The 14278-nt window shown below is 39.1% G+C and overlaps 1 long non-coding RNA gene across 1 annotated transcript in view; it reads left to right on the forward strand.

Moving 5' to 3' along the window:
* Positions 1–9521, forward strand: part of LOC107182102 — a 96841-nt gene extending 87320 nt beyond the window's left edge. Inside the window, exons 4-5 of the long non-coding RNA XR_001512818.1 lie at positions 5844–5965; positions 9362–9521. This is a non-coding gene — a long non-coding RNA (uncharacterized LOC107182102). The remainder of the gene's footprint in view (positions 1–5843; positions 5966–9361) is intronic.
* The last annotated feature ends 4757 nt before the right edge of the window (positions 9522–14278 follow it).

A 14278-nucleotide genomic window follows, 5' to 3' on the forward strand; every position in this document is an offset into this window, starting at 1 on the left:
TCCATTTTGAGTTTATTTTTGTGTATGGTGTAAGTTGGATGTCTAGTTTCATTTTTTTGCATGTTGGGTATACTAGGATTTATGTCAGTCTATTTCTGGGTTTTTAGTCCATCATTGTAGCTGCACAATAGCTCAATATGGATAGATTGATTACTCTCATTTTATTCCTCTTTTTTCTTTTTAACCCTCACCTGAGGACATGCTTGGAGAGAGGAATGGAGAGAGAGAAACATCCATGTGAGTGAGTAACATCGATCGGTTGCCTTCCATATGTGCCCTAACCAGGGATAGGATCTGAAACCCAGGTATGTGCCCTGACTGTGAATAGAACTGGCAACCTTTTGGTGCACAGGATGATGCCTAAGCAGCTGAGCCACTCCAGCTGGCACTTTATTCCTCTTTTTTAAGATTGTTTTCGCTATTCTAAAGCCTTTGCCTCTGCATATAAATATTGGAATAAATTTATCTAAATCTACCAAAGATCTTGCTGGGATGTCAGTAGGAATTGCATTAAATGTGCAGATGGTTTTGGGGAGAATTGACATCTTTACTATGTTGACTCTTCTAATGCACAAACACAATATAAGTCTATTTATTTATTGAGGTCTTCTTTGATGTCTTTTATCAGCATTATGTACTTTATAACATACAGATCCTGTGTAAGTTCATATCCAAATATTTTATTTTCTTCAAAATGATTGTAAATGGTATTGTGTTTTCAGTTTTGGTTTCCACATGTTCACTGTTGTTATAAAATAGAAGTTATAGAGATATGAATGTAGTTTTCCTTAGAAACACATATCATAAAATATATGGTTCTTGGATTAGCTAACAAAACCAGATTAAAACTCATAATAAAGCTGATATAATGATCAGTTAGTAGAAAGAAATAGTAGATTACCATATTGTTACAATACTAATCTATAATAATAAAAGCATTATATGCTAATTAGACTGCAGAGGCCGGTTAGGTGTGATCAGGCAGGCAGGCAAGCAGTTAGGGGCAATTGAGCAGGCATGCAGAGTGGTTACGGGCGATCAGGCAGGCAGGTGAGCAGTTAGGGGCGATCAGGAAGCAGAGTGGTTAGGGGTAATCAGGCAGGCAGGCGAGCAGTTAGGGGAGCTCAGGGAGGCAGGCAGTGTGGCTAGGGGCAATCAGGCAGGCAGGTGAGTGGTTAGGGTTGATCAGGCAGGTGAGTAGTTAGGGGCACTCAGGTAGGCAGGCAGAGTGGTTAGAGGCGATCAGGCAGGCAGGCAAGGGGTTAGGGGTGATCAGGCAGGCAGGCAGAGGGGTTAGGGGTGATCAGGCAGGTAAGCAGGCCAGCCATTAGGAGCCAGTGGTCCCGGATTGTGAGAGGGATGTCCAACTGCTGTTTTGCAAGAGGGTGCAGTCCGGGCTGAGGAAACCTCCCACTCCCATGCATGAATTTCGTGCACCTGGCCTCTAGTATTGAATAATAGCAAATGAGAAATAGTTACTTATCAAATATCTTGAAAATGTCTAAGTTTAGTATAAATCTAGTTCTCATTTTAATTTTAATTCATAATATATGATTTTTTATTTTCTTTATGGGCATATCATGAAATCTACCCTCATGCATATCAGGTCTGATTATTGTCAGTATTTGGAAAGAAGTGTGTGTGACAAAAGTTTCCTGAGTTTGGCAAATAGCAGAGAAATTTGAAGGAAGTATTTAAACAGATTGCACAGGTAGAATTAACTGGGTTTGGACAAAGACAAAACAAGCATCTGAGAAGAATTATTCTTTTAGACTCTAATGCATTAATTTAGATCAGTTTGGTTGCTCTAGGGAGCAGTGAGCCACAACTTAAGAGGCATCCAAAAGTTAGATGTTTACTTTATATGATTGAATCTTTTTAAAGAAAATAACTGCATTGTTACAGTAATAGTGATTCATTTTCTCCTATCTTTTCTTAAAAACCCAATGGGCAACATGTTTACATAAGTTTAGATATATTTTTATTCTGATTTGTTCTAGGGGGAGTTTAAATCATCTTATATAAATATATCAAGCAAGACCAAATAAAATTAAAAATTGATGAAAGGCAAAATTGATCAAAGGGAACATAAGATGAGGGCCAGGACTGAGATTAGGAAGCAGAAGTCATCTTGTGAAATTTTAATTGTCATCTTGAAATGAGTTAAAAAATTTGGCTTGGACAAATTGTTTTTAATCCTTGCACAAAATAGTCAGGAAGCTGGTGTTTAATTATTCAACTGTCCAGGGTTTCTGCCATCTTTTCACCTGGCTCAAGAACTGTCTGCTTAGGGGAAGGCATTGTCCTGCAGGGTTAATTAATAACAGGAATTCAGATCCCTCTTTGGGAGGCCTCTGGTGACTGATGCAGCTGGTGGTCTGAGAAGGGACACCCAGAGGCATAGGACCCAGGCCTGATGGCATGAAGCACAGCTTTTGCTATAGCCCAGGAGCTCTGGCTTTGTGATTATGAAGTTAGGATGAACAATTGAGACTGTCTTTCATTCTTTCTAACAATAAGGACACCTACCATTGTAAGTATTTTTATAAGCAGGGTTGTAATTTAGTTTTAATATCTAAAAATGCAAATAGCTTTTTAAGAAATGGTTGTGCTTGATAAGTTTTGTTTGTTTGTTGTTTAGTTTTGGATTTTTGTTTGTTTTTAGTTAAGGTTAATTAGTTAAGGTTCCTTTGGTTTTTTAGGTGAGTGACCTGAGATCCATCTGAGGATAGATCTTACCAGTTCAGGGCATTGTCTTTGGTTTTAAGACAAAATATTTGTATTGTTTTAGAGAAAGTATTTCTAGCACAATTCCTTCTTCTGATGACTCATCTTCTACAATTATTGGAAGTAGGAAGAAATCCACAGATGTCTACACAGTTCTAAACTTGTAAATAGACCTGTGCCATTCTAGCATGTTGTTTCATGTGCATACATATTTATTTTTGAATGGTTGGCTGCTGAGCTTTATCAATGATTATGTGTTGTTGTTTTTTAACTCAGAAACTAGAGTTAGACAAATGTGTACCCTCTCCATTCTGTACTGCTGTTAGCCTGTTCAGTAGACTGGTGTTGCATTTTTTTATTTCTCTATATAAAAAGCTGAAAGACAATGTGAACGAATTCATTGCATTTGAGGTAGCTGCTGGCCAGGCCTGTTGCAACAGCTGATGGGCTTCTCTGAGTTCCAAGAGCTATTTTGGTAGATTAGCTGGAATCAAGGCTCTCCAGTTCAGACCATAAAAGGCCGGTCCCCTGCGAGTTGCCCACTGCTTCTGACTGTGTCCTCCCAGGCTGAGTGTCCTCAGGTTTCACGTGGATTTACCCAGTAATGGATGGCCACGCCAAAGCCAGATTGGGGAAGTTGAGTGTCAAGGACACCGGGGGACTGACAACTTCAAAAAGAAGATTCTTTTTAATCATATTTTGGCAATCTTTTTTCAGAGAAACTTTTGGGATGTAGCCTTCACCTGTGTACTGCAGTTGGCACCCAAATGCCTTGTGGAGAGCACTGTTCTAAATTTATCCTGTTCTGAATCATCACTTCAAATAGATGCACTTGCCTGGTTTGTGTTGTGATATTTGATTTTTTTTACAGTCTTTCTTGGCCTAACTTTGGATATTTTACTTTTTGTTTAGAATTTGAAAGTAGTGTTCATTGAAAGGAGGAGACCCAAAGAAAATACTGAGGACACCCCAGCCAATTCGTGGATATACTGTGCTTTGTTTTGTTTATTTTTTAATTAGAAAAATAAGGAAGTACACTGTGATTCTCCCGTCCCCCTTTAACATAGAGGAACAAGGATTATACAGAAATTTGAAGTAAGTGAAAAATCTTCCTATAAATCTAAATGCAAGGGTTTCTCCATGCTGTCTGTCTGAGCGTACTCCCGAGGCTGTGTTGACTTTGGGCACTGGCATGTTCTGCCAGGGTGTGCTAGCTCAGGAAATTACTCCTATAGGTACCATAGGGCATGTCTTTTTGTTGCGGAATGAGTGGATTTTTTTTCTTAAAAAAAGAGAACTTATTTATAGTACTGATAGGTTCATACTAACAATATGATATATATTAATAATATAATATGATATATATATATATATAATTTAGCAACTACATTCTCTCTAAATATTAGCACTTGAAGCCTTGGAATAAAAAGTGTATTTACAATACAAAGTATTTCAATGATAATATCTCAAGAATGGGGATGGATGTCAGACAGGCAGGTTCTATTTTGTTCCTATTATTAATACATCTGGAAATATAAATAACCAGTGAGCCTTTTGTGTGATCTTTGTTTTGAGAATTCTTTATCTTGGTACTCTGATTCTTTGAGTTTGATTTATGGAACCTCTGATGTTCCAGAATTTATTTTAAAAAATGTGTTAGTTTCTAGATTTTGAACTATATTTCTGAATTATCCAAGAAAAAATGCTGTATCAGACTTTTTAAGCCCTAAAGATGCCTGTGGTCTGTTTGTAATTTAGCTTGGTGATTTGCTTCTGCTAAAAAATAGCAATGAGCTATCGGAGAGTTATTTTACATATTTCTCCTTTAAAAGAAAAGATTGTAAAAAAGAAAGAAAAGAAAAGATTGTTTCTTTATACCAAATCAGATGGATCAGTAGGAGCACTAATTATTTTTATAAGGTAGAAAAACAGAATATTTATAGAAATTAGCTTCATAGGTTAATACTGCTGTGTTTCTTAACCAAAGGTAGTACTACAACTTTGACACGCATTTGGAAATGCTTAGGGTGTTTCTGGTTTTCACAACAATGAACAGGGAATGTGGTTAAGAATTGTAAATACCCTGTAATGTGGGGCAGTCACATAAGACAAAGCATTGCCCTGGCCCAAATGCTGGTAGGACCCTCTGGTCCCCAGGACAGCAGAAGCAGCAGTGGGCTGGGATTATTTCAGCTGCCTCTTCTCACCAAACCAGGAGAACTCTTGAGGAGCCAAGCAGTTGGGTGTCCTGCCAGGAGTGGATCATCCTTGTCACTCCTCTGAAGAAGAGAGGTGACGCAGATAGGCAGAGAGAATCCTCAGGAAACTGGGAGCATAACTTTCAAAGGAAATTCGGTTAAAGCACCCTCTTTACATTACTTCATTCAACAAACCAGATCTTTGAGACACACCATTTCTGGAAGATTTTGAATTTCATTCAGAATGAACTTCTTTGGCAATACCTGGGGTTATTAAAAAGTCTACAATTGAGGGATTATGTCCAAAGAAAAGGCAGCACAAGTTCACTGGTTCATCGGCTCACAGAGAGCTGTGGGGATGAGCCACCAGGGACCTCCTTTTATTATTGTGATGCAAAGAAAGTGTCTCCTCACTCTGCTTTCTGGACACTCACTGCGATTGTATAATAACGCACACATCTCAGGGATCTCCATGTGACCAGGAGAATTCCCCCATCTGGAATTTCCCACAGTTCCCAAAGAGAGCCCTGTCTCACCTATGTGCTCCTGTTTGTAACTGATGCAGAAGTCATGCTGTCACCTTGACTCCTCTCCCATTAGTCACCAAGGCCACTAAGTTTGAAATCATGCCACTGCCTATCACCTCCTCCTGAGCCTCCTTGTCTCCTACCCCTGATTGCATTGCTCTTAAGTGGTCTTTTTGCTCCCAGGTTCTCTGCTGCCCAGTCCATCCTCAGAATGACCCTCCTACACAAAGATCTGAGCGTGTTGCTCTGCATGTTGTCTTACTATTACAAGCCTTGTGGTTTCTCACTGATTAAAGGCTAAAGCTCAACTCCTGAGCCTCTTTCAGTCTTTGATGCCACTGTTTTTGCTGGCACCCCTCCCTGAAGTGTTCTGCCTTCCTTTGCCTGTCAGGGAGGTCGTAGCAGATGAAATCTTCTCAGAAGCTTCCTCTGACCTTCTGCCTCTGGGCTCCAGTCTTCTTGCCACCCCAAGACCTAGCCCAGTGCCTGCTGCCCAGCGGGTGTCCCACAAATGTAAGTTGATTGAACCGAGTTGCATTGGAAGGATTTGTGAATTCTTCATATCAAATTTAACTGTACTCTATGAAATGCTTTTACCAGTGTTATATATTATTCACTATAGAAGTGGGTGTTCTGTGTTATAAGCTGTGTTTTCCCCCATAACTAATAATGCAAAGAGAAACATTTGTCTTACTGTTACAAGCCAGATAGGGTTTATGTATGTGTGCTTTTGCCAACACAGGAAATGAAGGTACATTCGATGAAATCAGCCACTTCATTATTGGAGTTTTGCCTAAAATGAAGGAATTCATCTAGTGCAGTGGTCAGCAAACTCATTAGTCAACAGAGCCAAATATCAACAGTACAATGATTGAAATTTCTTTTGAGAGCCAAATTTTTTAAACTTAAACTATACAGGTAGGTACATTGTTATTAACTTAATTAGGGTACTCCTAAGCTGGCCTTTGCTAAAAACGTCCTCAATCTGATTGAGGTACATTCGCTGAGGTCGACTCCTTCCAACTCTCCCATCCACACTCGTCTTGTATACTTGTTTCGTCTATCTCCTTTCCGAAAACCAACTTCTGTGCATGGGCCACGAAGTTTCAATCGCACTGTATGTGTGCACCTACATGTGGTATTTTGTGGAAGAGCCACACTCAAGGGGCCAAAGAGCCGCATGTGGCTCGCGAGCCGCAGTTTGCCGACCACTGATTTAGTGGTGTGATTTCATTTATGTACCTTTCCCAAGCATTATACTTTATCCTTTACGTAAAACATCTCAGAGTGGTTTGCCCTGCTGACCTCAGAAGGGAAGCCTACCACCTTTATGTCTGTTCAAAGAGAGCTCTGTCTCACTTTCTTATGGTACTCCTGTTTTGGGAGGTTTTGGAAGAGGAATATACTTCGCCTCATAACTTTATTATTCTCTTCTGAAAGTTGAGCCTTTAATCCCAAACAAGTTCTTAACCTATTTCTAATGGGCTTTTATGTCAGTACAGTCAAAGAAAGAGCTTTAATATTTGCTTTGGGATAATCGATTTACTCAGGTCACAGTACTGGATTCATTTCAACAGGTTAAGTGCTTCATTATTGCACACCTGTGTGCACATCTCCAGGTTGGATGCCTTAAGATGAACACAACTGAAGTGTGTTCCCTCTCCTTGGTGAACCCCTTTCCCAGCATGGGTTCAGACATAAACATGACAAAGCTATTATACAAGTAGGCTGGAAGTGATGAACAATAATAACATGCCAGCTATTATTACTGTATTCCAAGCTCAATGCCAAGCTCTCTACCTACATTATCTTATTTAATTTTTTACAATGGCACCTGAGAAATATTACAATCATTATTTCCAATCTACAGAGGACAAAACTCAGGTTTAGAGACACTTTCCCAAGGGCTCATGCCATGGTGTCAGGGTAGAGCTGGATTTGAACCTAGATATATCTATTTTCAATGCTCATGTTTATAGTTTAATGCTTTAAACCAAACTTCAGTAGGCATCACCTGTGATCCTCTGATGCAGTAGACCTGGTAGAACCAGATAGCAGCAACCAAGCCCCCAGGTGAATCTGATCCCTCTGGTCCGAGGACCGCCTTTGAGTAGCACCCTTCTAAATGACTCCCTTGCAGAACCACCAAGTTGGGAGGAATAAAGTCAGATGGGGATTTGAAAAAGGCTTCCCAGAGATAGAGGTGGTCTTCCAAGGCTGATCTGTTTCTTTGTGCTTTTCATGCTATCCCTCCCTGCTCTGCCCACACAATTGTTCCCCATTGCTCTTACTTCCAGTTTCTGTCTTTCTCCTGGCTCTTTCTCCTCATTTTGAAAACATGCTCAAGTTTTCTCCATCCTAAATAAAGCTCTCCTTGACCTCATGCTATCACCTACTTCTTTCACTGCCTATTCACTCCTCAACACCCACAATTCAGTGGCACTGCTCTCCAAGACATCCCAATTGCTTTGATCTTCCCGAGCTTTACCTCTGAGCACCTCTTTGTAAGGATTCCATCTCAGGTATAGACGGTTGACGGGCTCTGACCTCAGCACTGAATGTCCATAGACTGCAGAGCTATCCTACCAATAGGCCTTTATTTTCTAAATAATTTTTTCTTCACTTGCTCAGCTCTTTATGCTGTGAATTATATGTTCTGTCCATTTCAGATGGAATATATTAATTTGGACTTTATAGCTTAGATTATTTTTAAATTAGAAGTTGTTCACTTTTACTTAGTTATGTTTGGATTTGTATCCTATATAACCAGTATTGATAGAAGAAGTAAGTATAAAAAAAACAAGTGGTTTCTAAGAGAAGACCTAAAGGGCTTTTATAAATAATGTACCTACAATTTGTGGACTGTTTCTTGATTAATCAGAGGTCTCTAATTTCCTTCTGGACTTTTAGTTACCTCCCAAGTACAGAAAGTTGGAAAATAACATAGGCTTGGATATAAACTGTCATTAAACAGAAGAATTATATTGATATTTTTATATTTTTAAGATTTTGAATACTTTAAATATTTTAAGACCCTGGTCTTTTTATACATTCTGGAAATACTATATCTAATTTCTCCCTTTAAACCAAAATTTTAAAATATACACATGTTGTACTTGCACACTCAACAATAAAAACAAACCACTCCAGCTAAAGACTCAATTAGGAAAGCAGTTGATTTTCAGTAGCGAAAAATATTATTAAGAAGTCAGTAGGTTATGAAAGGTAAAGTAATTTTTGAAAGTTTTAGTACTGTTTTTATATACAGATTTTCTTAGAAAAGATAATTTAATTTACCATGTACTAATGGTCACAGAATTTTGCCAAATTCATCTATTTTGCAATTAGTTCATTCCTTTAACAATTGATATTATGAAATCCAAAGACAAATTACATTTTAATGTCTATTATTATTATTATTATTATTTTTTAAGTATTGCTTTGGGTACCTAATGCAGCTGATGACTCTGTAGGTTTGAGCCAGGTTAGAGGGAAAAAAAAAGTGGGAATGTTAAGGTATATGGCTCTCCAAATTATTCTCACAGTCCTAATTTCTACCAGATGCTCATTTTAGCCACATATGCATAATCATTTGGCTTTATCATTTCATACATTTTTGATGGAAAGTGTTGAATATTTTAAAATTCTGTGAGTGGATAAATATTGTAATGCAGTTGGCTAGGATGAGTAAGCTTCATGTGATGCTTAGTACCTCTAACAGTATTCTCCCATTTGAGATAGAATTTATTGATTTGGGTTTGTATCAGTTCTCTCTGGAGGCTTCAAGGCGCTTTCAGGGAGCTAACAGTTCTTAAATATTTAAGAGAGTTACAGGAAGAAGTGGAGTGGGGAATACATGGGAGGAAAGTAATATGAAAGGATAGCAAATAAGCATTGTGCTCTGCCCAGCCTCGACCACCTCCCAACGCTCCCAGGAAGTGTTTTCCCTGCTCTCAGTGGAGGAAGAATTTGGAAATTGAAGGTGTTTGACTCTGAAAAGTACTTGGGAGCAGCCCTGATCTTAATAACCGGCTGTGTGATCTTGCGTAAGTTCTTTATTATTATTATTATTATTTTTTTAATTGATTTTTTACAGAGAGGAAGGGAGAGAGAGAGAAAGAGAGAGAGAGTTAGAAACATTGATGAGAGAGAAACATCGATCAGCTGCCTCCTGCACACCTCCTACTGGGGATGTGCCCACCACCAAGGTACCTGCCCTTGACCGGAATTGAACCTGGGACCTTTCAGTCCACAGGCCGATGCTCTATCCACTGAGCGAAACCGGCCAGGGCATCTTGGGTAAGTTCTTAACCTCTCTGAGCCTCATTTACTGAAGTGAGTATTGGACTGAAGGATTTCTAAGGTCCTTCTACTTATTTGGACTGTGTAATTCCAAGATTTCAGAGCTGAAAATATTCTGACCTTCCCTGGGAAGGAGACCCTGTATCTGGAAGGTGGTGGTTCAGGTGGGAGCAGGACAAGTTAGAGATGTCTTGAGCAAATATCCTCTTACTGTACTTGCTGGCTTCTGTGAAATAAGTGTGTGTAGTCAATACTTCCTTCTCAGTTCCTGATCACCATTCGTGGTCTCTTCAGTCCTTTTTTTTTTTTGGAAGTTCCTGCCATCTCTTTAGATTAAGCTCTCATTTCTTTTGTGTTTATTTAAATACTTAAATTTTCTTTCCTCGAACCTGATTTATTCTTATTTTCTTTGGACTTTTGCTCTTTCTCCTGATGCCTGAGACAAAATTTTCCTGATTTACAAACTTATTGGAATTAATGACAACAGGAGTAGGTTGTGCTCAGCTTCCTCCACCCCCTTTAAGTTTGTTAACTCAATGCCAGGTATTCATTCTTTATCAACAATTATTTTCTGAGCTATTACTATGTGCCAGGGACTGGCATAGGTGATGGGGAAGGAAGAGTGAAAAACAAAATTTCTGTCTTCATGGAGCTTAAGTTTTAATGGAGTCACATTCAGTGTCCTGAGAATTCTCTTTATCTTCAAGCTTCTATCTTTGAAGTGCTTCAATGAAAGAATTTACTAGTAAAACACCTGCCATGCTTTCTAACTACACTTAGTATCTACCTACTGTTTGCATTTTCCACCTTCCAAAATTCTCACCTTCCCTATAAGTTATACTGATAAAGTTTATATGTTTTTGTTTTTTTTTTTTAAATCTGTTAAATTTAGGCTCTTTAGGTCAGATACCCATCTCTTTTTTTAAACCCATGTTCTCTCCACTGCCATAAAGTACTATCTATAAAATCTTGATTCATTGCCAAGGCAAAGGTTGACATTGATATCATTAAACCAGAATGTTCCAAAAATAAATCATTTAATCAACTGGACTTCTGTCTTACTTTTCAGACTTTTCCTCCCTTGAAACTTTTATTATGAAAGCGAGCAAAAATTTGAAAATAAAGGTAGTTTTACCTGAAGACTTTGAAGTGAGTTTAGAAAGAACTTAAGTCCTATCAGATGAACTATTGTGTCTCACAAGTAGTGTGTGAAACCATTTTACAAAGAAATTTTGGAATCCATGATTTACTTTCTGTGTGTTTTTCTTTTTTAAGATTATTCACCTGGTCACCTCTACCACTGGTAAAGCTTATTTTATTCAAACTAGTACATTAGCCACCTTCCTGCATCCATTGTAAGTTAGTACCATTTTTACATTTAATTTTGCACAAGTTGTGAAGACCATACTTGGTTCACAGGGCTATAAACATTCCAACATTTGCCATTCACTAGATAATTATTTCATTAAACATAAATTATAACTTATTCAGTAGCTCCAGATAAAAGTGGCAATTACATGGTAAATGGATGCTCTAAGATTTGAGGAGAACAAATTACCTTGGTATTTTAATGGAGAGAGTTTTGTGAATTGAGAGTTTTCTGAGTATGCTATGCATAACTTTTATGCACAGCATCTCTCTGGCTAATAATGTGAGAACTGGTGATGCTTTCCATAATTAATGAGCTCAAATTACAAGAAAAAAGAAAGAAAAAGAAAAAAGACTGACAAGTAGATACCACAGGGCAGGGTGAAGACATAATTGTTATTTCAGGGAAATTATGTTTCAGATGACCACGATAGAAATGATTTTGTTGAGCAGATAATTTTAAACAGTTTCATGAGCAGACTTTAGAAGGTTAGAATATTTCCCAACAACTAACTATATGAAAATGTTCCTTTTTTTTTTGAAAACTCATTTAATTGAGAAGACTCATTGTTTTCAGCATTTTTCTTAAAGGGATTGTGACTCCCAAAGAGTTAAGAACAAACACATGGAGACTAATGTCTCAGTGTGGTTATTTGTATAAAACTGAGGATCTGAGAAGTACCTAGAGGTCTTTATGTGATGCCTTCTGGAGGACACAGCTCTGTAGTGGCACAACCACTCACTGAAACATGGTCCGGGCTGCTCACAGGTCTGGGTCATCACTGTTCAGTCTGTGTTGATGGAAATACTATCTGGTTGGTGCTGTTCTGTAGGGTAGCCATGAGCCACAGGTGTCTGTTGAGCACTTGGAAATGTGGCTAGTGTGATTGAGGAAATGAACTTGAACTTGACTTAATTTTATTGAGTTCAAACTGCAGTAGATCTGCACAGTGCAAATTCAGAGGAAGTGGGTTTGCGCCTTGTGCATCTGCTGATAAGAGTTGGAGGACCACGGTGCGTCACCTGCTGATGTATCCACATGGTTTGTGAATCTTGGATTGCAAGGAAAAATATAAAATAGTGTGATTTTCAAAAGAAATGGAAGCTTAGAGGAAACTTTACTGTGGCTACACCAATACTCCCAACAATCCACAAATACGCATCCCCAGTGCAAGCATGCATGCGCCCACGTTCACACACACACACACACAGAGTGCACTGTTGTAGGTTCTTTTTTAAAAAAATATATTTTATTTTTTTAAAATATATTTTATTGATTTTTTTACAGAGAGGAAGGGAGAGAGATAGAGTGTTAGAAACATCGATGAGAGAGAAACATCGATCAGCGGCCTCCTGCACACTCCCCACTGGGGATGTGTCCACAACCCAGGTACATGCCCTTGACCGGAATCGAACCTGGGACCTTTCAGTCTGCAGGCCAACGCTCTATCCACTGAGCCAAACCGGTTTCGGCAATGTTGTAGGTTCTTTTGTGCACAGAACACATTAAATGTTCATTTCGACACTTTGAATTTTGTATTCAGAGATCCTTGCTCTAAATAGTTTGATCATTGCTAATAACATTGGAGTTGAATCCTTCAGGCTACTATGAGAGGCAGCACTTGCTTAACGATCAGTGTGGCTAGGAAGTCTGAGAGTATCAAGTGGCTCAGGGGTCTGTAACGTCGCATTTTGCCAACATGTGCTTTGGCAGCTTTATTGTTGTTTCCTAAGTTTTGATTTAGTTTAAGGTCATGGGATTTTGTGAGAAATTAGTTTAAATAATTTGCTTTTAACTTTTTTACACTTATGGATACAAACTAAAGATGAGCTGTGATGTATGTCATTAGAAGATGTTTCTGTGATGATGGCTTGTGTGAGCTCTTGTACTTACTAAGCGAACCATGCAAAACACTTGTCATTATTCACTCATTCCAGTTGTTTTTGAGTATGTACTCTGGCTACTGGTGATAATGTGTATTTTCCCCCAATTGTCTGCCAATTGTCAACCTCTGACAGTTCAGAACATCAAGTGGGCGGTATGATGGGAGCAACAGAGAAGCCCTGTGAACCTGGACAAGTCACTTAAAACTTCTCATCTAAAACACCAACTGTTGACCCACACCATTTCTAAGGTTTTTTCTGCTCTCAAGCCTCTGACTTGTGTGTATGTGTTTAGTTTCCCCCTAGAACCTTTATTATTAGAATGAACCAATAACAGAAGAAGATGGGAATCTTGGGCAGTGCAGGAAATGTAGGGCTGGAGGATGTGTCAGGGTGAAGAAGGGGACAGTTAATGTCCAATGTTGGGCTCTTACCCCTTGTCCGTGGCTCTACAGGCCAGGTGGTGGTGTCCTTTGGAGGCCTGGTGAATTGCTTTTGAGACAGTCATCATCTCTCTGCACCCTGGGCTCTCACCACAATGGTAGTCCTGTTCCAGATGCCATGGGATTCCCTACTCTGTCTTTGCATTGGATTCTCCTCAGTCTGGAATGCTCCTCCTGCCGTCCCATTCAGCCTCCAGCCTCAGTGGACTTGTTGCCTAACTGGGAAACTTCCCCTGGGATTAAGCCATTCTCCTTTCACCCTCCTGAAGCCACTGACTACTCTGAGCAGGCTCAGGGAAAGCATGGGTCCTAACATACAGAGTAACACAGGAGGCCAGGTCATTCTCCACTGCATTTCTTTTCTAAAATCAACATATACTAGGGTGATTTTGCACTCACAAATGCAACAAGACTTACCTGTTTCTTAAAAGAATCTAGGAAGCTTTTATTAAGCACAGTGCCAGGAATAAAGAGGCAGGGCTATTTCCTCATGTCCCCTGCTTAACCCTTGCAACAAGCCTGCATGAATAAATGTGTTAATTGGATTAGGTGACTATATATCAAAAATAGTTCAGCTGTTGAGCTGAATGAATGTTTTGAAAATAACCAACACAGTTGACTATCTGAGTTACCACCTGACCTTCTTTGATTTGTCAGAGTGGTGGGTGAATATTTAGGGGCAATGTAAGGAGAGTCAGCCTTCTCCTCTGCCTCCACTTGCCAGCTACTCTCTTCTCTCCCCTCCCTTTCTTCTTTCCTTCCTTCCTTTCTTCCTTCCTCCCTTCCTTCCTTCCTTCCTTCCTTCCTTTTTTTTTCTTTTGAGAGAGGA

This window comes from Myotis davidii, unplaced genomic scaffold (genome assembly GCF_000327345.1).
Source record: "Myotis davidii unplaced genomic scaffold, ASM32734v1 scaffold515, whole genome shotgun sequence".
Classification (NCBI taxonomy): Eukaryota; Metazoa; Chordata; class Mammalia; order Chiroptera; family Vespertilionidae; genus Myotis; species Myotis davidii.